The sequence below is a fragment of the Bufo gargarizans genome, chromosome 5 (assembly GCF_014858855.1).
Source record: "Bufo gargarizans isolate SCDJY-AF-19 chromosome 5, ASM1485885v1, whole genome shotgun sequence".
NCBI classification, from domain to species: Eukaryota; Metazoa; Chordata; class Amphibia; order Anura; family Bufonidae; genus Bufo; species Bufo gargarizans.
The window spans coordinates 356,599,070-356,626,396 of NC_058084.1; the positions used below are offsets into that span (position 1 = coordinate 356,599,070).

The window sequence follows — 27,327 nt, forward strand, 5'->3', positions numbered from 1 at the left end:
AAAGGTTAGTTATAGGATATAGGTCATTATAGTTTAGTTATAGGATATGGGTCATTATAGTTTAGTTATAGAATATAGGTTAGTTATGGGATATAGGTCATTATAAGTTAGTTATGGGATATAGGTCATTACAGGTTAGTTACAGGCTATAGGTCATTATAGGTTAGTTATAGGATATAGGTCATTATAGGTTAGTTATAGGATATAGGTCATTATAGGTTAGCATTCCATAGCAGCATCTTTCTTAGACATACGACAGATGACAAGTTCAATATCAACCTACTTTCTGTCCATAAGACAAAACAATAGCACATGTACCGTATGAGGCAGAGACATGATATACTGTGCACTGGCCAGTGCAATGGCCATTTAGTTAATCAATAATAGGTGATCTATGAGGCGCTGCTCAGAGAGGAATCGCAGAATGGCCGCTGGCATCACAGCACTGGATGACCTCACTGGCCCCTATTAGTGCAAAGTTGCTGGACAATGGAGCCTGGTTGTCAGATCAAAAAAATAGCACATATTTAAAGATGGAGACACTATAATGTGGAGCAATACATCCCCTCTGGTGAGTGTACTTCATTTTAGCAGTATATATTTTAGGATTTCATTATATTCAGCCCATATTGTAAACTTTAATTATCTGTCTAATCAGAATATTAAATTATTACAATTAGGCCAAATATGTTACTTCAGTTGCCTTACTTTACAACATATGTCAGAATTAGAAAAATATGGAGCACATGCTGGGCTATTTTTAAAGGATCTTTCCTTATTAAAAACATGTTTACAAGCAAAGAGAAATTTGGGCTTCAACATCAAAATGTAAAGAGCAGATATCACAACACAGAAGCTTCGCTACACCTACGTAGACTTCTAAAATTATATATATCCTTTATTTTTTCTCATTCTTAGAACTGCAGGGGGTCCCAGCAGTCACAACCCCTGCTAACCAATACTTTTCACCAAGTGCTAACCGCTTTAAAGGATCGGCTGCCAACATCTGATGCTAAATACCACAGGACACCTTCAGGGGTCTTGTAGAGTCCGTGCCTCACAGCTGTTTTGGTGGAATAAGGGGGCCTACACAAAGCAGGTAATTTAAGGTGTCTTCCCTTCTAATTTAAACATGCCACTGTCAGATCCATCCTTGAAGAGGACCTTTCATCTGTCCAAATATTGCAAGATAACTATCAGGCTGTGTAGAGCAGTGCCCCGGGATCTCACTGCACTTAGTATTATTCCGGGGCGCCGCTCCGTTCTCCCGCTATGTCCTCCGGTATTTTCGCTGATTTGGTTATAGTGGGAGGAGTCGGCCCTGTTTCTCCCTGGGCGTCTTCTTCTCCCAGGCTGTAGCGCTGTCCAATCGTGGCGCAGAGCTCACAGCCTGGGAGGTTTTTTTCTTGGGTCCCTGGGTCAAGTTCAAGAGCTGGTGTGCCAAGTGCAGTTTTTATTCATTTTAAGACATGCGGTTTTACCTCAAAGAACAAGTGAGTATAATAAAGTACTTTGTTACATACTCTACATCTGAAGGTGCTGCGCTAGTTATTTTCTATCCTAAGGTTATCCATCAAGAGTTGGTGGAGGGAGGCACTGGTATTATAGAACCACCATAACTTCTAGTAGAAATAATAAAGGAATGGTATGTTGAACTGCAAGTCCCAGGATTTCTAGTGCTGGATCAGAATGTAGAGGTGGACTCTGCCGATGGTGTAATGCTGGGGGAGAAGGTCCTCTAAACAGTGGATTGTGAAATATTAGTCTGCATTGAGCAATAAAATAATTATGACATTTACTAATGTGTCTTCTCCTAAGTAGTGCAAATTGGTACAATGTTCCACAAGGGTTTCTCCAATCTTTTCAACTCGCTCAAGAATTGTGTGAGGCTCCTTTCACATCACTGTTTCTCCTTTTCGTTCTCTGGCTCTGTTGAGGAGCAGCAAGACTTTCGTCTCCACTCAAAAATCATATTCTGAGCGGACCCCATTATAGTCTATAGGGTCTTTAGGTTCCGTTACGCTCAGTTAGTTATCTGAGGAATCCGTCCTTTCCGTTCTTATGCTCCTCAACGGAGCCGGAGAACGGAAAGGAGAAACGCTGATGTGAAAGGAGCCTGAGGCATAACAGCAAGGGCGTGTAGCCTAAGTTGCAACATTTTGTGTCAAACGTGCTAAAAATCTGGTGTAAACTTTAGTACAAAAGTAAGCCAACCAATAGTTGGTATAGAATCAGACAGAAGTGTCTATCCCTGCACAACATTTCTCATCCAGCCTGAGCCCGTGATAAATCTGGTGTAGGTCTGGACCGCCTGTCTGAGTTTACGACATCTACAGGCTTAGTAAATCTGCCCCAAAGTGTCTATTCGAGATTCCATTGGTACACAGTTTCTAATGGACAATGCCACAATTTGTCAGATTCGCACAGAATCTAACAGAAAGACCTTCCGTATGACCCAAAGGCATAAGGAGGCACATTAGGGTCCCATGGGCTTTTCTGTAGTTGAAATACAGTAGCCTCTTAGGCTTTCATCATTTACAGGAGTTTTCCGGGACTAAGGCTGGTAACACTACCCGATCTTCAGGCAGTGCGAGCGCTGATGGAGGATAACACATCCATTGACCTGATTACACAGGCCAATACAAACTGAATGTGGGAGGAATGATTCGTTCCTCTCTCATTCTGTTCTATACATTATGAGCAGCACATGCTTGATTACACATAGATGTGCGGCCAATAATTAGGCCTTGTTCCTCCTGATGAAAGATGGCCATCAGCCGATGAACAAGGTTTGCTCGTTCATCAGCTGATCGATTCACGCCAATTATCGGGAATGAGTGTTCCTAAGAACACTTGTTCCTGATAATGTGCCTGATTATCGTGTCGTCTAATATGGGCTTAAGAAATTGATGACCTCTCCATAGGATAGGTCATCAATATCAGATCAGTGGGCATCCAACACCAGGAAGTAAACCGTGTATGGAGCCGGAACCCCACAGCTCCGTGTAGTGGCCATTCTCAGACACTGCAGCTCAGCTCCCATTCACTTGATGGTTATCAATATAGTCCCTGAAAACCCCTTAGAAGGCTATATAGAAATCTAAAAAATCTAGATAGCTCACATTGAGCACAGTACTCCAATATAGTGAGTGGAGATAACAAGGTAGGACATTTCTCTGATCAAAACAAAGGGCTAGATTTATCATTAGCTCAAGTCAGAATAATAAAGTGAAAAAATCGCGCATTTTTGTGCAATCGCTAAAACTGCGCAAACATTTGCGACTTTTTTCTGCTCTGCACTATGCTCGCCAGTTTTTTGAAAGTGGGAGTGTTTTCTTGCGTAAATGAATCTCTAGAAAGATTTACTATTGCGACTATTTAAAAAGTCTCAAAAAAGGCTCAAAAAAATGCCCAATTTCACTCCAGTGAGGACCATGCTTATCTTATGAGACTTTTTAATAGAACATACGACTTTTTCGTAAAGACATGCGCCTTTTGTAAAGCTGCTTACTGACGGATAAACTGCTACCGTCAAACCACATTTATTACAGTCTTAAAGGGCCGATCCTAAATCTGACTTGGCCAAAACTGACTTTAGCCATATGTGAGAGTGGAGTGAGCTGTCAGAGTCATGATAAATCTGGCCCATAGTGTTAATTTCTTCTGACAGTTCAACAATACAGAATATCTCACAATACTGTACTGTGCAGGTCCAACCGATGCCATATTAAAGGAGTTTTACAGTAAATTCACAAAAAGCTAGTGAATATAACTGAATTAAACTGGCCACTAACACACCTGTGTTTTGTATGCAATGTGGATTTGGTGAAAGCTTTTCCTAAAACTATCAGTTCATATCATACAGACATGGCGCCAGTTTTAATTGGTGAATGTCCTGAGAACCTCGCTGATTGCTAGGATAAAGGAGAGCAAGCAGAGCGCTAGACTCCTTCACTACCTGCCACCGTTTTTCTTCAGCGGGGGGGAGACTAATATCAAAGGTGGCAAAAGAGAACAGCAGAACCTTCATGCCTGTGAACAGCGCTGGTGCTCAATCTAGACCTGCACTGGTCAAATCTTCTACGACAGCTAAGAAGTTTTCAGAAATAATAATGAAGCTCTCCCTGTTAAATTCTATTTCATATTTCACCTCACTGCCCCCAGAAGCCAGCAGAATACAGGAATTTATTTATATAGCTGCACGGTCTAAAAATGGCAGCGCTGATTGGATAGAGTGAGACCGTCCGGTGCCATTACAGCTTTCATCGGATCCAGGGATGCAAGTACCAACATGCATGCTGAGCCCACTATATACTTCTCCTGGAGCCAAATGGCTACTGGTAGGCGCTATAAAAGCAGACTCAGTTTTAGGCTGGTTTCACACGGGCGTGACGGATTTGATCCGGATGCGTTCAGGGTGCGTTCAGTGAAAATGTTGCGATTTTGGCACTAAAACAAGTCAGTTTTGTCTGCGATTGCGTTTAGTTGTTCAGTTTTTTCCGCGCGGGTGCAATGCGTTTTGATGCGTTTTTCACGCGCGTGATAAAAAACTTAAGGTTTACAAACAACGTCTCTTAGCAACCATCAGTGAAAAGCGCTTCTCACCCGCACTTGCTTGCGGATGCAGTGCGTTTTTCACGCAGCCCCATTCACTTCTATGGGGCCTGTCCTGCGTTACAAACGCAGAATATAGAACATGCTGCGATTTCAAAGCATTGCAGAAGTGATGTGTGAAAAAAAAACGCTCATGTACACAGCCCCATTGAAATGAATGGTGCCGGATTCAGTGCGGGTGCTATGCGTTCACGTCACGCATGGCACCCGCGCGGAAATCACGCTCGTGTGAAAGGGACCTTATACTGACTTTAAAACCAGCCTCCTGGGCAGACTAACTGGTCAGGTGTGCATGGCTGCATGGAGATCGCCACGCCTCCAATACATACTACAAAGAAAAAATATGGGGGATTCAGTCAGCACAGCCCTGTATGCAGGTGCAGATTGCTATGGCGAAATACAGATACAAACGCAAAAACACAAAATGCAATCGCACTCTGCAACCAGCACTCTGCCCTGCCTTTATGCTGGATGTTGAATAAGGCATTTGTGTACATTTTGGCCAAAGCGTAATAAGCCACTCACCACGCAACTGCGGACAAGAATAGGCATATTCTATTAGTGCTGGCGATGTGCGGTCCGCAAAATAAATAATAAAAAAAACATGATTTCTAGGATCATCAGATGCCTACAAAACTTGTTCAGTTTTGTTCCGGATATAATGGCTGCAACTTCAGACCTAGTACACTTTTTTCTAAACTCAGCACATACCTATTGTGGCAGGAAACAGGTTAAATTTCAATAAGCTAGTATTAAAAAAAATAAAAATCACTAAAACTAGTTAGTGGCAAGGCAACATCTAAAAGCAATAAACTCAAAATTAAGGGATAAATAATTTAAAGCACATCATGAAAAAAGTATTAATAATTCATCGGATAAATAATTTACTAAATAATCAAATAAATAATGAAATACATAAATAAACCAGCAAATAAATAATTCTGCAATATAAAGGAAATTGTGAAGTAGTAAGCAAATGTTGAAGGAAGCATACATTTTTAACTCCACTTCTGCCAGAGTCCGGTGGCTGAAAAATAACACGTCGGCAAGCGAGACATAAAATGCATCTCCTGCAGAACTTAGGAGTGCCGGGGAAATGCTCTGCAGGGCAAGACAGACTTTTATGATGGATAGTTGTGGGAAGGAACTGAATTAAGACACAGACGACTATCGCTGTGATATAAGCTGCACCTTAAATAGAAATTGGATGCAGTAAACACATCATTAGCAGTTTGTAACGTTATACAGTCTTGTTGCCGTTCTCAACACTTAAAAATTATTGCCACAGGTGGAGGGGGAATAACTCCGTCAAATCTTTGGCAGCGCGTTTCGGTCTCTTTATGGGAAACCGCTCTTGAATGTTGAACGTCTGCTTTCAATTCTTCTCTCTGCTAATAATAATCTTAACAATCAAAATGACAATCGCAGGCTTGTTTTCTCTTCTCGTCTGCGGATCGGGCTTCTGAAAGTCTTCTGGAGTATTTCGATGCAACACTTGATAGCAGACTGAGACGTTTTTTTTTTTCCCTGCATTTAATTTGACATACAATCTGTGCAACCTGGCAACCATTCAGATGTACGGAGAAAACCGGATAAGGACAAAATTAACATGTAACACGTGGTTAAGTTTTAGTTAACAAGTATCACATGCCTCTGGGGAGCGAACTAAAAATTTTAAAAAAAAAGACACCAGTTTCGCCGTAGGCTTTCTATTTGTTTTGGCTGAGCACCCAAACTTTGGGCAGGATGCCTTGCTGTGCAAATGAAATGAGGCTAGTAGAGGCTATCTATCAATGTCTCACTGCTCGGAGCTGGAGCTAGCCGCCAGAGGAACGCACGCTCTCTACACCCAATTCACTTTTAACATTTGTCACAAAACTATTCTTAATTAATACACTGTTTTTACACTAAACATTTCTTAAACTAAGATTTCTATCAGCGTCTTTATTTCAGGGCAAAATACTGATAGGATCCTCATCGAGGGAATCCCCGAATACACTATGACACAATGCAGAGAGAAGGGACAGCTTAAAAATTCTTCCATTGCTGGAAACTCTAAAATTATCATGAACTTGCCATCTTCGAGGTCCTGAATTGGGTCCTAAACCAAGACAGAGATTCAAACTGTCCATAGATGATTGCAAGGGAATCTCTGAATACACTATGACACAATGAAGAGAGAAGAGCCAGCAAGAACTTCTTGACTTGCTGAAAAGCCAAACATTATGACGAAGACGCCATCCTCAAGGTCTCAACTTGGGTCCCAAACCAAGACAGAGACTCAAACAGTCCCAAGATGACTGCAAGGGAATGGTTATACCACGAAACTGGAAAAGAAGCGCAATCATCTGGCGGAAGAACCAGCGGCCTATGTGACTGCTAAGTATTAATCAAATGATCTTCCTCTGTTCCTTCCACGGGGCCTTAGAAAGAAAGTTTTTTTATAAATAGCCCAGAGAACACCTTTAATAGCAGTTACAAAATAATTGACATACTTTTGAGTATAAAATTTCATTTTTCTCTATGTTTTGCTCCCATGTGCAGTCCTTGGTGAAACTGCTATTCTGTACAACTGAGGGCATACTTTGGACAGAATCTCCTTTCCCCCTGGCAGCTGACAATATACACCCATATTACAAAACTGGAGCGAGTGGTGTAAAAATGCAAAAAGTTGCAAAATTTTGCGCAAGTGAGTGCAAGAAAGTTGCAAAATTTTAAGCAATTAAAGGGAATCTGTCACCTATTTTGAGCCTATAATACTGTTAACATAGCAATGTGCAATAAAGTACTGTAACGGACCGTTTCAGCAGACAAGGGGTTAAAATCCGTTTAGGCGATATGCCCCTTTCTGAGAGACAGGCACAGCTACTGCAGAACACCAAACTCCCGAACTGGATACAAAATAGCACTCCAAACTGGAACCTCGCAAATAGCTGCTAGCAGACAAACAGGAAAAGCATACAATCAGCTTACACTCCTGGCAATCAGTCTCTAACAGCATACAGGGAATCCTCCCAATAACGAGACAAGGCTCCGTGTTGAGGGTCAAGCAGTGGTCCGACGTGCTGGCATACCCAGCCTGGTTTTTATTACAGTTGTTGCAAATACAGGACAGATACAACACATCCCCACAATGCATCATGGTTTCCTTCTCTCTGTCCCGGAGACAACCGAGAAGTAATACAATTATCTCTCAGGACAAAGGGAAATCGCCAATACACATGTGGAGACAACAGGACAGACATCACCATTTAAACACACAATGGGACAATGGCACAATGGGACAATGGAACACACCCAGCATTTTCCTCCCCTCTGTCTATCCACCCAACTATATCCCAAGCTGACAAGTTACACAAACATATATATGCTTGGTTCTTTAAAGTGGTATACCCATATGCCCTAACATCATACATACAGGAATTACCGTATATAGTGGCTGGGTGTCAGGAAGCAGGGGGTGTTACCCCTACTCTGGAACCACGGGCACGGCGCAGGGCACGGGTTCCCCTTCAGCTCGGTAGAACACCTGGTGCCCGAGGTGCGGGTGCACGGCGTGTGCGCAGTACACAGGCTGCTCGCACATTTCCGGGTGCATAGAGTTCCTGCATTATCCGGCTGTCAGGTGTGAGCCTTGCTGAGGGAGATTCCCAGTACACACCTTCCACCTTCCTCGCCTGCCATTGGTTCCTGGGGAGGGTGGTTCCTACCTTCCCTGGCTATAAAGACCTGGCCTGAGCTCTGGTTCATTGCTGAGTTATTCCACCTTATGGTGAACACCTAGCCTCCCTGCAGATCCTTCTATTGCCTGTTGTTTCTTTGTATCCTTCCCGGCTACTGACCCCTGGACTGTCTTCCGCCTTGAACCTTCGCTGCCTGCCTCGACCCGGATTGGACATTGACTACCCCTCTTGGATTATCCCTAAACTTGTACCGCATTCTGGGCTGTCAGCTGCTTACTGCCAGTGGGTTCCTCATCCCACTACTGGCTCCCTGGGAGGTTCTGACATAATAACTCAGCCTTCACCATGGAACCCGCAAAAGCAGTGGATCCCATGACGGCCATGACCCAGCAACTTAACCTCATGACGCAGGCCTTTCAGGAGATGCAAGCGAGTCATGAGCACCTGCTGCAGAGGGTTGCCACACAGGAGCAGCGCATCGCAGAGCGCACCGCGCTACCACCCTCGCCTCCCCCTACGCCGGCGCGCACCCTGGAAGTGGTCTCTAGCGAGCCGTCAGTCAGCCTCCCTGAGCGGTTTTCAGGAGATCGGAGGAAGTACCGCTCCTTCATCATCTCCTGCGAGCTGTTGTTTTCCCTGAAGCCACGTACATATGCCACGGACTTCGTCAAGGTACGCACGGCAATTTCCTTGCTCTCAGGGCCTCCCCAGACCTGGGCGCACCAACTCCTACTAGCCGATGACCCAGTGCTGGCATCTTGGAAGTCCTTTGCCGCAGCTATGCAAAGACTTTATGATGACCCCCTGCGTTCTTCAACCGCCAGGGGTACCTTGCGCACCCTCCGCCAGGGCAGACGTCCAGTGGAGGATTACATCATGGAATTCCGTGAGGTAGCCCCGGATACGGGCTTGAACGAGGTGGCCTTGATTGACCAATTCCGCATCGGTTTGTCCGAGCAGCTCAAGGATGAGCTCGCCCGCATTGGGGTGCCGGGCTCCTTGGGGGGCCTGATGGACTCAGTAACCCACCTGGATCGCCGCTTCCGGGAAAGACGACAGGAGCGACAACAGACCCCGCCTCTAACGGAGCGCCGGTCGGAACCCTTAAGGCTTCCTGTTCCTGTGGCAGCAGACGGTAACCAGGAGGAGCCGATGCAGATCGGGGCTGTTCGGGGTCCCCTGTCCACGGTGGAGAGAACCAGGAGAAGAACCTTGCATCTGTGTTTATATTGCGCAAAACCGGGCCATTTCCTGAAGGACTGTCCCATCAAACCTCCCGAAGGTAGGCCGGAGACACCCACGGTATGCATTAACCTACCTATGTATAACAACTCGTCTCATCTCACCATCCCTGTTTCCCTGCAGCTGGGCAACAACAATATTGATCTCTCTGCCATCATTGATTCGGGCGCAAGCAGCTGTTTTATGGACAAGGATCTGGCTTCCCAACTAGGCATCCCGTTGCGCCCTAAGAAGAACCCATCCCAGCTGCATCTGGTGGATGGCAGCACCCTAAAGACGGGACCTATCGCCATGGAATCACATCCCTTGTTCCTCCGCATCGGCCTTTACCATTCCGAGAAGATCGTGTGGGACATCGTGCCTTCCCCCTTGTTTCCAGTCATTTTAGGCATCCCCTGGCTTAGGAGACACAACCCCACGATTAACTGGACCTCTGGCTCCATCACCTTCACGCCCCCCTCCGGTTCTCCTGTTCACGCGTCTCCGGCTCCAAGCCCTCCTGCGGTTCTGGGCACCGTTGAACACAGACTACCTGACAAATATCGGGACTATGCAGACGTTTTTGAAAAAAAAGGAGCAGACGCCTTGCCGCCACACAGGCCTTATGATTGCCCCATTGACCTGCTCCCTGGAGCCCCACTGCCGTACGGGCGCTTGTACAATCTGTCCGAACCCGAGACCAGGGCCCTGAAGGACTACATAGAGGAGAGCCTAGCGAAGGGGTTCATCCGTCCCTCGACCTCTCCAGTTGGGGCCGGCATCTTCTTTGTGGGGAAAAAAGATGGGGGTCTCCGGCCCTGTGTCGATTACCGGGCCCTGAACGACATCACCAAGAAAAAACGGTACCCACTCCCTCTCATTCCCGACTTGCTGGACAGAGTCAAGGATGCCCGTTTCTTCACCAAGATCGACCTCCGTGGGGCCTACAATCTGATTCGTGTCAGGGAGGGGGATGAGTGGAAGACAGCATTCCGCTCACGGTTTGGGCACTACGAGTACCTTGTCATGCCCTTCGGGCTCTGTAACGCCCCTGCCACATTTCAGTGCTTCATCAATGACGTCTTCCGTGACCTGTTGGATACCCATGTTGTGGTATATCTGGACGATATCCTTGTCTTCTCCAGATCACTGCCACAACACGAACGGCATGTCAAATCGGTGCTCCAGCGTCTGCGGACCCACAGTCTCTATGGCAAGCTTGAAAAAAGCACCTTCGAAGTCTCGTCCATTGAGTTCCTGGGCTACATCCTATCCCCAGGTCGAGTGGAGATGGACCCCAGGAAGATCCAGGCCGTCCAGAATTGGCCTGTCCCCCGCAATCGGCGGATGGTGCAGCAGTTCATTGGTTTTGCCAATTTTTACCGCCGATTCATTCAGAACTTTTCAGCGATCTGCGCTCCCATCACTGCTCTGACCAGGAGCAACACCCTGTTTGAATGGACCCCGAAGGTCCAACAGGCATTCCAGCACCTTAAGAGGCTGTTCACACAGGCACCTATACTAGTACAACCGGACGCCTCTTGCCCGTTTTTTCTGGAGACCGATGCCTCCGAGGGGGCTATCGGGGCTGTTCTCTCCCAGGTCCAAGGGGAAAAGCAGCTTCTCCATCCCGTTGCCTTTTATTCCCGCAAACTCACCGGGGCCGAACGCAACTATGATGTGGATGAGAGGGAGCTGCTCGCTATCAAGGACGCCCTGGAGGAATGGAGACATTTGCTGGAAGGAGCCGAAAACCCTGTGGTGGTGTACACCGACCATCGCAACCTCGAATATCTCCGCAGTGCCAAGCGACTGCGTCCTCGACAAGCCAGGTGGGCTCTCTTTTTCTCCCGTTTTCGCCTCCAGATTACCTATCGACCGGGATCCAAGAACGGCAAGGCTGATGCCTTGTCCCGTATGTGCTCCTCCGAGGCCGATCCTGCACCTCCGGAACCGATCCTGCCAGCCGCATACTTTCTAGCCACCCAACACTCCTTGATCGAGAGGATCCGACGGGCCAGCATGCCAGCTCCAGAGGAGGCAGCCCATCTGCCAATGAAGCAGGGGCTTTGTTACCACCAACAGTGGATCTACGTCCCAGTCTCCCAGCGACTGCCTGTACTACAGCATCACCATGACCACCCCACAGCAGGCCACCGAGGTAGGCGCAACACCATGGAATGCATCCTACGTCAGTTTTGGTGGCCCTCTTTGGCAGCCGACGTACGCTCCTTCATAGAGTCTTGTTCCGTGTGTGCACTCTACAAACGTCCCACCTCAAAACCTGTTGGGTTATTACAGCCTCTGCCAGTGCCAACCCTTCCATGGCGCAACATAGCCATGGATTTCATTGTGGACTTGCCGCCTTCACAAGCCTGTACCACCATCATGGTGGTGGTGGACAGATGTACCAAGATGTCCCACTTCATTCCGACCTCCGGTCTCCCGACGGCCCAAAAAACCTCAGAGTTGTTCCTCCAACACGTGTTCCGGTTGCACGGGCTCCCTGATTCCATCGTCTCAGACCGGGGCTCACAATTCACCTCCCGCTTTTGGACCCAGTTTTGCCGTAGCCTTCATATCACTCGCAGCCTGTCTTCTGCCTATCACCCCCAGTCCAATGGGCAGACCGAAAGGACCAACCAAACTCTCGAACAGTTCCTTCGCTGTTACACATCCCATCTACAAGACGACTGGGTGAGCCATCTCCCCTTCGCGGAATTTTCCTTCAACAATCAGCTTCATTCCTCCACCGGGCTCTCACCATTCTATGCCAACTATGGCTATCATCCCGCAACTCTCCCGGATCTCCCCCTTGATGTCCCAGTGCCTGAAGTGGCTCAACGGCTCCGGCTCCTACGAGAACTGAGGCGGACCCTAACGCAACAACTCCAGGCCGCTCAGCAGCGGCACAAGACGCAGGCAGACCGTAGACGCACAGAATTCCCCAGGTACAAAGACGGGGACAAGGTGTGGCTTTCCACACAGCACCTCAAGCTGTCCTGTCCCTCCCGAAAACTGGGACCCCGTTACATCGGTCCCTTTGAGATCGTGAGTATGGTCAACAACGTTGCAGCCAAGCTCCAGTTGCCTACTTCCCTGGGAATCCACCCGGTATTCCACGTGTCCTTGCTGAAACCACACCGTGCCAACCCATTCCCGGACCGGGCACCTGCTCCACCACCTCCCATCCAGGTGAATAACGATGATGAGTATGAAGTCCAGGAGATCCTGGACTCCCGCCGCCGGCGTGGGGTCCTGGAGTATCTCATCCACTGGAAGGGGTACAGTCCCGAGGAGCATTCCTGGGAGCCCTTGGGGAATGTCCATGCGGCCGCCAAGGTGCGGGCGTTCCATCGGGCTCACCCCGAGAGGCCTTCCCAGGGTCGCGTCCGGAGGCCGCTCCTTGGTGGGGGGCTCTGTCAGGAAGCAGGGGGTGTTACCCCTACTCTGGGACCACGGGCACGGCGCAGGGCACGGGTTCCCCTTCAGCTCGGTAGAACACCTGGTGCCCGAGGTGCGGGTGCACGGCGTGTGCGCAGTACACAGGCTGCTCGCACATTTCCGGGTGCATAGAGTTCCTGCATTATCCGGCTGTCAGGTGTGAGCCTTGCTGAGGGAGATTCCCAGTACACACCTTCCACCTTCCTCGCCTGCCATTGGTTCCTGGGGAGGGTGGTTCCTACCTTCCCTGGCTATAAAGACCTGGCCTGAGCTCTGGTTCATTGCTGAGTTATTCCACCTTATGGTGAACACCTAGCCTCCCTGCAGATCCTTCTATTGCCTGTTGTTTCTTTGTATCCTTCCCGGCTACTGACCCCTGGACTGTCTTCCGCCTTGAACCTTCGCTGCCTGCCTCGACCCGGATTGGACATTGACTACCCCTCTTGGATTATCCCTAAACTTGTACCGCATTCTGGGCTGTCAGCTGCTTACTGCCAGTGGGTTCCTTATCCCACTACTGGCTCCCTGGGAGGTTCTGACACTTGGTTTGCCACAGGGCCATAATCCCGAGGCAAGAGGCTTTTAAACAGGCCTCCCCAAAACCCAGTGGCGAGGTTGGTTTCGCCACAAGTACCTTCATTCCTGGTCCACTGGGCAACAGCGCCGAGCCCAGTGACGTAATCAGAGCGCTGTTGCCCTTGGAGCAGGAGTATCGTACAGGCGCAGGCACTCAGTAATACTGCGCCTGCGCTGGATTTATTAGTACCGGAGGACTGGGAAGTAGTGAATGCAGCGCTCCCTGGGCTCTGCACTCACCACTTCCTGGTCCTCTGTGGTTGGCTGTGCCTGTGGCGTCCGGAGCAAAGAAGGTAAGTGTTTTTTATTTTTTCATTTGATCTGTGGCATGAGGGCTGATCTTAGCCATGGGGGTCTCATCTGAGGCATGGGGTCTAGTCTACCTAGTCTAGTCTAGTCTGAGCTGAGGTCTGATTGTGGGTCTGATCTGAGGTCTTATTAACATTGGGGGTTTGCTAACAATTCTGGAACATCTATTCTTATGTCTGTATGTTGTGCCATTCCTTTATTATTTCTACTAGAAGTTATGATGGAATTACTAGCAGTCTGCAGTAAGGGTACAGAGGGGAGGTAACAAGTTGGGGGGGGGGGGTGTACCTGCGGGGTTTGATCTGAGATCTGAGAGCTGATTGAGGGTCTTATTAACACTGGGGGTCTCATTGGGGCAGTGAGCTGTGGTCTGATTAACATTGGGGGTCTGATTGCTGGTCTAATCTGAGGTCTAATACATTTTTTATGGTCCTCCTCTAAAGGTGAGTTTTATAGGATAAAAAATACAGTAATCAATATTTAAAGCGGTTTTCCAGGAGTTCAATATTAACGGTCTGTCCTCATGATATCTCATCACTATCTGATTGATGGGGGTCTGACTCCTGGCACATCTGCTGGTCAGCTGTTGGCAGAAGCCATGGCACTCAGGTGAGCAGGGTGACCTCTTGCTAGGCTATTGATCTCAGGTTCATTGGTCACATGGTCTATCTGCAAATCAATGGGCCTGGGCTACAATACCAAGCACAGCCACTATACAATGTATGACGCTTTACTTCGTATGCTCTGAGGAGGCCGCAGTGCTCACCGAGAGCTGCGGCCTCTTCACACAGTTTATTGTCTGGATATGATAGGCCATCCATATTGAACTCACCGTAAACCCCTTTAAAGGGGTTTTCTGAGCAATAGACATTGATGTCCTATATGATCAGTGGGGGTGATGGGTGTAGGAGCCACACCAATGTGATAGTGATGACCCCTTAAACACCTTTAACATTGAAATTGGCCAATTTTTTATCTGTGATAATGTTACAATGATATTTTAGTTTACTGAAAATAAAGAAAAAGAAAAAGCATTCAAAGATTTAATATTAAGATTCGCAGCATTGCAAAAAGATAATGTAAAATAAAATCTGGAATAGACTGAAGACAATATCAGTTAATAGAAGGCTTCATTTTATTAAAGAATAAAGCTTTATAAAATCAATAAGTAATAAAGTATGAATCCAGTGTAATTTACACTCATCAATAGCATCTAGTCAACAAATTGATGCAGAAAGCAGAATTGTATCTACATCATGTATATTGCATTAGGATACTTTCTAAATCTACAAAAATGCCAAATTTGCAAAACAAAGTTTGGTCCTGGTTTTGGCAAACAATAAAAAAAATGACAGGGAGATGGCGGCACAAGAAATTCTACAGGCTCCAAGACAAGTTGTTCAAGGGGCTGTGCAGGATTAGATAAACATGGCTTTCTTCCAAAAACAGCACTACCCCTATCCACAGGGTGCATGTGGTATTGCAGCTCTGCCCCACTGTCTCCAATGGAGAAAGCAGTCATATCTAATTGTGGACAACCCCTTTAATGAAAACCTATCTTAAAGAGAACCTATCATGAGATTTATTTATTTTTAACTAAAACCTTAGTAAGTAGTCTGCCTTCTGCAAATGCTATTGAGCCGCGATTCCGCCCTGCGTGTTCCGACACCAAATATGCTAATTAGTACCTACGGTACAAGAAGGAGACCTCAACTTTCCTCAGTGTCCAATCGCTGAGGACTTCTTCCCAGCCAGGAAGAAGACGAACTGTTCTCGTGAGAATAGCGTCTGCAGCATGTAAACGGTTACAGAGGGAGTGGTCTCCCTTTGTCTCCCATCGGCATCCCATCCCATTGTGGGTGTCGATATGAGTGCAGGCAGGCCAGGGCCTAGTGAAGGCCCCAGGCTTGCTGTAGCTTGTATAGCACTGACATTATAATAAATTGCACTACAGGAATAGTGCAAAGTATTTTATTAGCGATTAAAAAAATAATGTTAAAGAGATCAAAAAGTGTTATAGATTAAAACTACAAGTCATTCCGCAAAAATCAAACCCTCACACAGACACATAGAATGAAAAATAAAAAAGTCATGGGTCTTGGGATGGGGCGATGCAAAAACATTTTTCCATTAAATTTTTTTTTTTAAAGGGTTTTTATTGTGAAAAAGTAGTAAAACGAATATTTGGTGATTGGTGTGGTTGTAGTGACCCAGAGAAAAACGTTGTGTTATTTATGCCGAAAAATTAATGCTGCAAAATGTATAATGTAAAAACCCAGTGGCAGTATTGCTGTTTTTTCTCCCTCCTAGAAAGAGTTAGTAAAAGTTAATCAGTAAGTTGTGTGTGCCCCAACGGCGCGATTAAAAACTAAAACTTGATCTGCAAAAAATCAAACCCTCATATGTCCACATAGATGGAAAAATAAAAGTGTTATAGCTCTTGAAAGTCGACGATGAAGAAAAATCTCCTGGTCATTAAAGGCCCAAAACAGGCTGGTCCCTAAGGAGTTAAAAATAAGAAAGGTTTAACAAAAAATATGTTTCATGTTAAAAAATAAATGTAAATTTTTTTTAAAAAAAGACGCAAATGGATTGAAATGTATGCGTTAAAAAAGGATTAGATAATTGCATACGTTTCTATATGTTTTTTTTTACATGATGTGTAAATTATCAGCTTGTCGAACAGCAAAAACGAGATGTGAACAGCCCCTTAGAGGCACGCTTTACAGCAGGCATGGGGCAGAGACACTATAGTCTGAAAGGGGACTCGCTCAGCCCATATATCAAATGGTTTATGTCAAAATAGATGCACAAAAAAAACTGCAAATTATGGCGCATGGCAACATTATACCAAGATAAAAATTGGTGCGGCTTAGTAAGGGGGGGGGGGGGGGGGGTGAGGCCATCTGGGGACGTTAGAAACAGGAATAAATTATAGTTCAAATTTATGCTAGCAAATAGCTGGCATACATTGGATTTTCTGGTACAAGGACTGCTTGGCGCTGAGCCAAATTTATTAAGAGGCCTTTTAAAGTGACCGTCTAGTTAAACATTCACATTAACTGGGGAACAAAAAGAACATTTACCTGGTCCCCTCCTTAGGATTGCGTATTATTAGAATCTATTTTTAAAGTGAACCTGTCATCCCCTTTATGCTGACCGTACTGAGGGCAGTATAAAGTACTGACAGAAATGCTGATTTCAGCGGTGTGTTACACATCAGCTAAAAGTAAGGGCTCTTTCACACGAGCGGATGCCGTGCGGGTCATCCGCAGCGTGAAAGACAGCCAAGCTGCGCTCTGGACAGCAGAGACACAGAGCATTAACATGATTGATAATGCTCCGTGCCTCTGTGATCTTTTTACTACAAAACCACAGTGACAACTTTATCTCACTGTGATTTTGTAGTAAAAAGATCATAGAGAGGCAGAGAGCATTATCAATCATGTTAATGCTCTGTGTCTCTGCTGTCCAGAGCGCGGCTTGGCTGTCTTTCACGCTGCGGATGACAAGCACGGCATCTGCTCGTGTGATACAGCCCTAAGTGGTTGCCAAAAACCAGCATCATAATCATTGCAGCCCAGACCTGGAGAAGAGTCCAATCTACCTGAGAAGAGTCCTGGTTATTCATGAATTCCTGCTCTCCTGCCACCTGCTGATGACTGACAGTCTTCTACCGAGTTGTCTCCCTTTCTCTCTAGGAGAAAACTGACAATCATCAGCAGATGGGTGAGAGAGCAGGAGATTATGAATAACCATGACTCTTCTCAGGTAGATTGGACTCTTCTCCAGGCCTGGGCTGCAATGATTATGATGCTGGTTCTCGGTAACCACTTACTTTTAGCTGATGTGTGACACACCGCTGACATCAGCATTTCTGTCAGTACTTTATACTGCCCTCAGTATGGTCAGCATAAAGTTGATGACAGGTTCCTTTTAAATACAGTGACATGGAAAATTGAAAAAAAAGTTAATAAAAATGCCGCAAATGAAAATTAGGGCTCTTTCACATGAGCATGTCCCTTGCGGAAATCACACTCAGTGTGAGAGAGGGATTGTGCGTTCTGGACTTAGGAAGTGCACAGCATTATCAAGATTGATGTTTGACCTTTCTGAGGCGGAATCATATTGATATAAAGCTGTCAGTATGATTCCTTTACAGAAAGGTCACACAGAGGCACACAGCATTATCAATCATGATAATGCCGTGCGCTTCTGTAGTCCAGACTGCACGATCCCTCGGTCACACAGAGCATGATTCCCACAAGGGACACGCCCGTGTGAATGAGCCCTAACACTGGGTTCACACCTGAGCGTTTTACAGCGCGTTCCTACGCGCTGTAAAACGCTCAACAAGGAGAAACCAATGATTCCCTATGGGAATGGTTTACACCTGGGCGTTTTACAGCGCGTACGATCGCGCTGTAAAACGCCCTACGCTCAAAAAAGTACACAAGCTTCTTTGGGGCGTTTTGTCGCGTGTTCCCGTACATAGACATTCGGGAGCGCGCGACAATGGGCGTTCGCTTGTCTCTGTATGTGCAATTGCAAACGCCGGTACAATCGCGCATACAGAGCGCTCCTTTCAGAACGCTCAGGTGTGAACCCAGGGTTAGGCCTCTTTCATACGAGCATGACGGATTAGGATGCGTTCAGGGTGCGTTCAGTGAAACTCGCACCATTTTTCAAGCAAGTTCTGTCAGTTTTGTCTGTGATTGCGTTCAGTTGTTTCCACGCGGGTGCAATGTGTTTTGATGCGCGTAATAAAAAACTGAAGGTTTACAAACAACATCTCTTAGCAACAATCAGTGAAAAACGCATCGCACCTGCACTTGCTTCCGGATGCAATGCGTTTTTCACTGAAGCCCCCATTCACTTCTATGGGGCCAGGGCTGCGTGAAAAACTCAGAATATAGAACATGCAGCGTTTTTCACACAACGCAGAACCGAAAACCCTCATGTACACAGACCCACTGAAACGAATGGGTAAGGATTCAGTGCGGGTGCTATGCATTCATGTAACGCATTGCACCCACACGGGAAAACTCGCTCGTGTGAAAGGGGCCTTAGAGCGAACACCAGTTGGAATTGTATATTTACCACTACAGGAATTTTTCATCATAATAATCAAAAATTGTACTAAAATGTTCATGCACCTATTAGGCATGGCAAGACTTTTAATCTGATAGTATGGAGTCGAAAAAGCGTGTGACCTAAACATTTTTTAAAGGGGTTATCCAGGAATCCTTATCACATCGGTGGGGGTCCAAGTCTCAGCACCCCAGGGAGCCGCTGCGGTCACCGGAGCTCTGGTGAGCGAGGTTGGCTCCCGAAAGCAAACCAAGCACAGCGCTGTATATTGTATAGTGGCTATGCTTGGTATTGCAGCTCAGCCCCATTGACTTCAATAGAGCGCTGGCCTCTTCTAACAGCTGATCAGTACAGGTCCTGGGTGTCGGACCCCTGCACATCCGATGTTGATGACCTATCTAGAGGATAGTTCATCAAAATAAATTCCTAGATTAACCCCTTTAAGGGTCCTTTTAGACAGGGCAATTTCAGCCCAGAACAAGCACCAATTAACTGACAATATATAAGATGATCAGTGCTCGTTTTTCCATGGCTCCATTCAGACTGAATGGGTAATGAACAATGTTTACTGAGATCGTTTGCCCCCAATTAATTTTGCATATTGTCAGTAGCACAGGGTAAAGTGCTGGCGATAAAGAACGATTTTCGGTGCCGCATAAAGGATTGCGTTCAATTGATCCAAAAGTAGAATGATCGACAGAATGCTGGAGCAACGATCAGGAATGGGCGTCAATGTACAGCGGCGCTCATTTATCATGTGGCTACATAGGTTTACCAGGTACTAGTACAGGTGGGGCAGTCCTAACTAGTCTATGGAAACATTACGCTGTGGGGTTCTCGGGGATCTAAAATTTATCAACTATCCTGTAGATAAATGACAAGAAAGGGGTGTTCCCCACAAACAACATTTACCGTAATTGAAATGTTCATTTGCACTGGTTGCAAGTAAGATTTCAGGAATCCAATAAAACGGCATCTGTAAGCAGATTTGTACCTATGACACTGGCAGACCTGTTACATGTGCACTTGGCGGCTGAAGGCATCTGTGTTGGTCCCATGTTCATATGTGCCCGCATTACTGAGAAAAATGATGGTTTAATATATGCAAATGAGCCTCTAGGAGCAACGGGGGCGTTACCATTACACCTAGAGGCTCTGCTGTTTCTGCAATTGCCACGCCCTCTGTGCTTTGATTGGCAGGACCAGGCGGTGTAAACGTGATCACGCTTCTCCCTGTCAATCAAGATACAGAGGACACAGCAGATAAATAAAAGATAATTTTTCACACTAATGTGGACACATATGAACATGGGATCAACACAGATGCCTTTATCCGATCCGCATCTTTTGTCGATCGGATGCGGAACCATTCAGTCCACATCCGTATATCCGTTCTGTAGCCACGCAAAAACGATAGAACATGTCCTATTCTTGTCCATTTTGGGGACAAGGATAGGCAATTGCACAATGGTTCCCTAAAATACATCTCGTCGTGTGAATGTACCCTAAGGGCTTGTTCACACGACTGTGCCGTGTTTTGTGGTCCGCAAATTGCGGATCCGCAAAACACCTATGCCGCCCATGTGCCTTCCGCAATTTGCGGAACAGACGGCCCTTTATAGAAATGCCTATTCTTGTCTGCAAAACGGACAAGAATAGGACATGACTTATAATTTTTGCGGGGCCACGGAACGGAGCAAAGGATGCGGACAGCACACGGAGTGCTATCAGCATCTTTTGCAGCCCCATTGAAGTGAATGGGTCCGCACGCGAGCCGCATTTTTTGCGGAACCAACTGACGGTCGTGTGAATGAGCACTAAAGATGATAGGAAATGTATTGAGATGTATGCTATAAAGCAGGGATGTCATACTTGTGACCCTCCAGCTGTTGCAAAACTACAACTACAACTCCCAACATCCCACAGCTATCAGGGCATGCAGGGAGTTGCAGTTTTGCAACAGCCGGGGGGCCATAAGTTTGACATCCGTGCTAAAAAAAAAGAAAAAATCTCCACCAAATACAACTTCATATCTGCACAGGCAGTAAGTATTCCAGGATTGTGAAATCACATGTTCCAGCTTGGAATTTTAGCTTTGATCCAGTAATTGGAAAAAAACTGTCAAAACTCACATGATGTCACATGAGAGGATGACCAGCATCACACGGCCTGCGCACAGCTTATAGGAGTAGTTGCAGAGCCCCAGGAATGACAGCAGTATACCTGGATGCCTTACGAAGCACTGATCAAGCTACTTGTCATGCGTGAGTCAGGCATCTGAAAATCAAATATCTATGTCAACTGCATCTTAGCTGTCGATTCGCCCCCTGGAAGTTTAAAAAAAAATAAAAATCTATGAAACACCAAACTATAAAACACCTTAAAGATATCATCATTCCAAAAACAAATCACTCATAATCAGTATAATCAGTAATTATAATCACTTGCAATTACTGAATCCGGAAGAACACTCATTTTCAAAACCGCATTGAAAATTCAAAAACATCAGGTGAAAAACGTGTCAGACATCACTCGCTTCCCTCACCCGGGAAGGTAAAGAATGCCAAAAAATGAGGCAATCAGCAAAGTGGAGGGGAGACAACTGCAACACATGTGAAGCCTCGAAAACGAGACAAGAACAGAGGCTGAATCCCACCTCAGATAATCATCAATGGAACGATCAACCACACAGCTCACAAATGGGACAGAAAAGCTACAAGTCACCATAAATGGAATAGAAGAACAGCTCACTTTTGGAAGATGGACCTTTCAGCTATGCGTGTGGATTTATACATATATAGAGAATGACTGGCATAGAGTCGGGGTTATCTGGGAGGAAAACATTGATAACCTATCCTTAGAGCAGCCTAGAAATGTCTGATGGCAGGAGCTCCACCGTTCAACACAGTCAAGTCCTCTATTGTTTACACAGTGACTTCTCTACATACTGGAGCTGATCGGGGGGCAGACCTCCAAATTCAGACATCCAAGACCTATCCTATTGATAGACCATTAAAGGGGTTGTACGCTTTGGTAACATTCTTTTTTTCTCCAAAGATAAGCTGATTACAGGATGTCCCGCTGTGGTGGACCTCCACCAGTCAGCTAAAATCTGTGGAGGAACCTGATTGCAAGTGTCCAATTTCCCTGTAGCGCCCCCACAGGAGAATTGAAGCATTACACAGTTCCATTGACATCACTTGGTAGTCCACGTACTGCATGCTGGGTGCTCCATATTGAGAGAAGCTTTTTGTGGCCACTCACAGCTCTGTCCGGCAGATGAAAGGTTGTACACGCTGGTAACTTTCTATCCTCCAAAAACATGCTGATAGTAGGATGTCCCACGATGAAGGACCTCCCCCAGTCAGCTAAAATCTGTGGAGGAATCTGGCTGCATGTGTTCAATTTTCCTGCAGTGCCCCCACAGGGGAAGTAAAGCATTACACAGTTCCATTGACATGTACTGCATGATAGGTCCTCCAGAGTGAGAGACACTCTTTGTAGTCTAATAGATGCAGGTCCTGGATGGGACCCACCGTATGACATCAGTCAGAGGTATCCATTCATATTTGTCACGTTAAATGGAGTCCATAAAGGTGATGGAACCAAGCCTAACTTATGTTCCACTGTATGAACTGATGCAATAACATGTCTCCTAAAAATATTTGCTGTTGGAGACAGGCTGTCTATCTACATGGAGGAGTCAATGTTAGGCCTCGTTCACATCTCGCATACAGCAGCCTGCCGGATCCTCTTCTTCACCTCCGGATCCCACTGACTACAATGAGGTCCGGCGGTGATCTGGCTGATTTCCGGTTTTGGCTGGACAAAGACCACTGTATGCAACAGTTTTTGTCTGGGCGACAGCCGGCATTTGTGCAGGATGTCCATAATGGAGAAGTGAAAATCTCCTAAATCATGACAGGACATATCATCATAGGAACATTGCGGCAATCAGTGGCATAACTAGAACTGACTGGGCCCCACAGAAAATGTTTGAATGACAAAATAAAAAATACTCACCTTTCTTCTCTACCTGCGGGTGCCTCCACTCTTCGTGCAGCAATGTGTCTAGGCACATACTGTGACCTGAAGTTGCACAGCATCAGGTCATAGTGTGTTCCTATGTATACTACATCCCGTCCTGAAGCTGTGCGCTGCCAGGACTTAGCACAGCGCAGGCGCCTGGAGAAAAATACCAGGAAGGAGAGAGTAATAACCAGTGATAGGACTAGGAGCACTTTACTCACGACTTCATGGGCCCTGAAAATAAATCCATTTGTACTCCTCCTCGGCCCCTTCCTGAGTTTGGGCCCTGTAGCAGCCGCTTCCCTGCTTTCATGGTAACTACCGTACGCCCCTGGCGGCAATATTACAGAATCTAGCTACTTAAATGACAAACAAAAATGTGATAGGTAAATGATCTGACTACACTGGGTTTGTTGGTAGTCTGTTACCATAGAGACACATAGCTCTGAACAGGAGCTGTAGAAAAAAAATTATAGGAAATTTATAATCAGGATTATTTGTAAATCTGTTTCACGTATTACTTTGCTCCATCATTAAATGGGTATTCCCATCTCAGACAATGGGGGCATATCGCTAGGATTGTCTGATAGGTGCGGGTCCCACTGCTGGGAGCTGCACCTATAAAGAGAACGGAGCGGGGAGAGCTGTGGCTGGAGGACCCCAGATTTCTGGGGGTCCATCCACCACCAAGCGCTGCTCCCATAGAAGTGAATGGGAGCATACCGATGCGTGGCTCAGGCTCCTATTCATTTCTATGGAACCGACGGAAATAGCCGAGCCAGCGCTCAACTATTTTCGGCAGCCCCATAGAAATGAATAGAGGGCGGCTGCGCATGCGCAATGCGCCCTCCTTCACTTGCGGGGCCCCGCTCTCGATATAGGTGCGGGTCTCACCGGTGGGACCCGCACCTATCAGTCAATGGGGGCATATCCTAGCGATATGCCCCAATTGTCTGAGATGGGACAACCCCTTTAATTCATGCAATTCCTACCCACCATAGGAGGAGGAACATAGGAGTCAACTGCTCTTTCAGTCAGTGGGAGGACCTCAGTAGTTGAACCCCCAATGTACTGTGGATGGATTAGATGTGGGAATATTGAGAAGCCGCTTTAAGCTGTCTATGTACGGATGGAGCCAACGTAATTTTGATACCAGCATGGTCAGAGGACCTTTCACCGATCCTGACATTGTGAACTAAGAATACAGACATGGAGAGCGGCGCCCGGGGATCTCACTGCACTTACTATTATCCCTGGGCGCCGCTCCGTTCTCCCGCTATGCCCGCCGGTATCTTCGGAGATTTCGGTCACTAAGTTATGGTAGGCGGAGTCTACCCTTGTTCTGCTCTAGAGCTGGCCAATCGCAGCGCAGAGCTCAAAGCCTGGGAGGTTATTTTCTCCCAGGCTGTGAGCTCTGCAATGTGACTGGCCAGCGCTACAACAGAACAAGGGCAGACTCCGCCTACCATAACTTAGTGACTGAAATCTCCGCCTACTATAACTTAGTGAGCGAAGATACCGGAGGGCATAGCGGGAGAACGGAGCGGCGCCCGGGGATAATAGTAAGTGCAGTGAGATCCCCGGGCGCCGCTCTCCATGTCTGTATACTTAGTCCACAAAGTCAGGATCGGTGAAAGGTCCTCTTTAAGGCTATATCTACGTGCAGCCGCCAGATCTGGCAGAGAATACTGGGAATTGGGCGGACACAAACCGCAGCATGCATCGGTTTCTGTCTGGCCGATTCTCTGCATATTAGCCAGAAGGAGGCCGGATCTCCGCTGGACCCTATTACAGTTAATGGGGCCGGCGGGCATTCTGGTTGCATCCACCAGTGCAGGATCCAGATAATTCGGGCAGGCTGTTCCGGCAGAAAACAAGCCGGCAGCCTGTGAGCGTCCTTCCCTCACCGCGCCTGCGCAGAATACTGAACGGCGCAAGATTTCCCCAGGGCACAGGGAAAGCAGAAGGATGCGAACGATGCCTGGCCCTGTCAATCGACACTTGGAAGGTGTGACTTGAGGTGGGAGATGGGAGCCTCTAGGTGCGGGAGCAATGCCCCCCTTGCTCCTAGAGGCTCATTTACATATTATAAAAGTACGAATTCTACAGTAACGGGGGCACGGATAATCATTAGAATAGCAGAGTTAGGTGCAGCTGACATTAGCACATCGCTAATGTCAGCCAGTTTAATACTGAAAAATTCTAGTGACAGAAACCCTTTAAAAGGGGTTTTAGGGCTCTTTCACGCTTGCGTTCTTTTCTTCCGGCATAGAGTTCCGTCGTCGGGGCTCTATGCCGGAAGAATCCTGATCAGTTTTATCCTAATGCATTCTGAATGGAGTGAAATCCGTTCAGGATGCATCAGGATGTCTTCAGTTCCGTAACGGAACGTTTTTTGGCCGGAGAAAATACTGCAGCATGCTGCGCTTTTTGCTCCGGCCAAAAATCCTGAAGACTTGCCGCAAGGCCGGATCCGGAATTAATGCCCATTGAAAGGCATTGATCCGGATCCGGCCTTAAGCTAAACGTCGTTTTGGCGCATTGCCGGATCCGACGTTTAGCTTTTTCTGAATGGTTACCATGGCTGCCGGGACGCTAAAGTCCTGGCAGCCATGGTAAAGTGTAGTGGGAGCGGGGGAGCAGTATACTTACCGTCCGTGCGGCTCCCGGGGAGCTCCAGAGTGACGTCAGGGCGCCCCAAGCGCATGGATCATGTGATCACATGGCACGTCATCCATGCGCATGGGGCGCTCTGACGTCACTCTGGAGCGCCACGGGAGCCGCACGGACGGTAAGTATACCGCTCCCCCGCTCCCACTATGGCAACCAGGACATTAATAGCGTCCTGGCTGCCATAGTAACACTAAAAGCATTATGAAGACGGATCCGTCTTAAAATGCTTTCAGTACACTAGCGTTTTTCCGGATCCGGCGTGTAATTCCGGCAAATGGAGTACACGCCGGATCCGGACAACGCAAGTGTGAAAGAGGCCTTAAAAATGTTTTATCCTGTTGACCTATGTGGGGAGCAATGTGACCTCTTCCTAGGCGCAGCGCAGTCTCCCATTGAAGTGAATGGAGCTGAGCTGCGATACCAAGCACATCCGCTATACAATGTACGACGCTGGCTTTAGTAAGCTGGGGATAGGTCATCCATATAAGACAGAAAACCCCAGTCAAAAGAACTCTGACAACTCCCAGATCAGTTCAGGCGATGATTGTGTAAAAAGAGTGCACAAAAGATTGTTTGCGGCGCCATCACCTGATCTATCATGGAAGAATTTGGTTTCTAGGAAAGACTACCTCCATAACATGGCCAGTGATGGAGCATATCACATCCAAACTCTGTGCCACCATCTAGATATAGAGGCTGAGGGGGTCACCGCGGGCTACGGCCACCATCATAGGGATCCATACAGCAAGGATCTGTGACATGGCAACGTGCATGAGGCCACAGTATTGGGTCCCTGCTATCCCCATTCACAACAGCTCAGCAGAAAGGAACTTGTGGTGACAACTGTGCTGAAGAGGAAGTGATGACGGGCGCACCGCCATAGATGTGTCAGTACAATGCAACCGTCCTTTATAGTATCTATAATAAATCTAATGTGTCCTTTATAACATATATATATATTACATGTAATATGTCCATCATACAGAACTGGAATCCCATCACTGCTCATGACTCAGTATATACATTTCATAGGGAGATATGACACTAATAAACCCCCAGACCCCCACACTCCTCCATCACAGACAGAGTAGCATGGCTGACCAGTAAGACCAGTGCTGGTCCATGCCCCCCCAGCAGCACATACAGCTGGTGTCATATGACTGGGGAGGAAGCGAGCCTGTCACCTCATATAAACCCACCGCACCCCTGGATGCAGAACACGGTCACCTGCCTGACACTTTGCCAGGACCCCACAGCTGCACCGCAGGGTGCACACAGTGCCCCCCAAGTCAGCGTCCAGCCATGCCCATGGACCGGCACTGTTCACACTAACACCACAGTAGCGTCCATTGTAGAAACCGGCAGACTAGTGTCATTAAAGAAGGAGGAAAAGCACAGTACCTAACTGGAAGCAGCCATGACAGGGAGACACTAGGAACCACTACAAACTACAATCCCCAGCAGTCCTTGCGGCGGAGCGGCTACAGTGGCCGCAGTGGGTCAAGCGTTTTTCCACACGGCGTGCTCCGTAGCAGAATACAGGAAGTGGTACAGTGTGTAATACAGGAGCTGGGAGGAGGGGAGGTTACAGTGTTCTCTGTGCACAAATCCAATATCCATGTACTACGTATATATTTCTATTCACTGTATCTCTCTCTATATATATTTATATGTATCAATTATATCT

At 46.9% G+C, this 27,327-nt stretch overlaps 1 protein-coding gene across 1 annotated transcript in view; it reads right to left on the reverse strand.

Annotated features, from left to right (window-relative positions):
* The window catches only part of TBC1D5 (TBC1 domain family member 5), a 603,675-nt gene extending 576,571 nt beyond the window's left edge, over nt 1-27,104 (reverse strand). The window contains exon 1 of the mRNA XM_044293280.1: nt 27,042-27,104. The gene's annotated coding sequence lies outside the window, so the exon portion shown is untranslated. The remainder of the gene's footprint in view (nt 1-27,041) is intronic.
* Between the last annotated feature and the right edge of the window lie 223 nt (nt 27,105-27,327).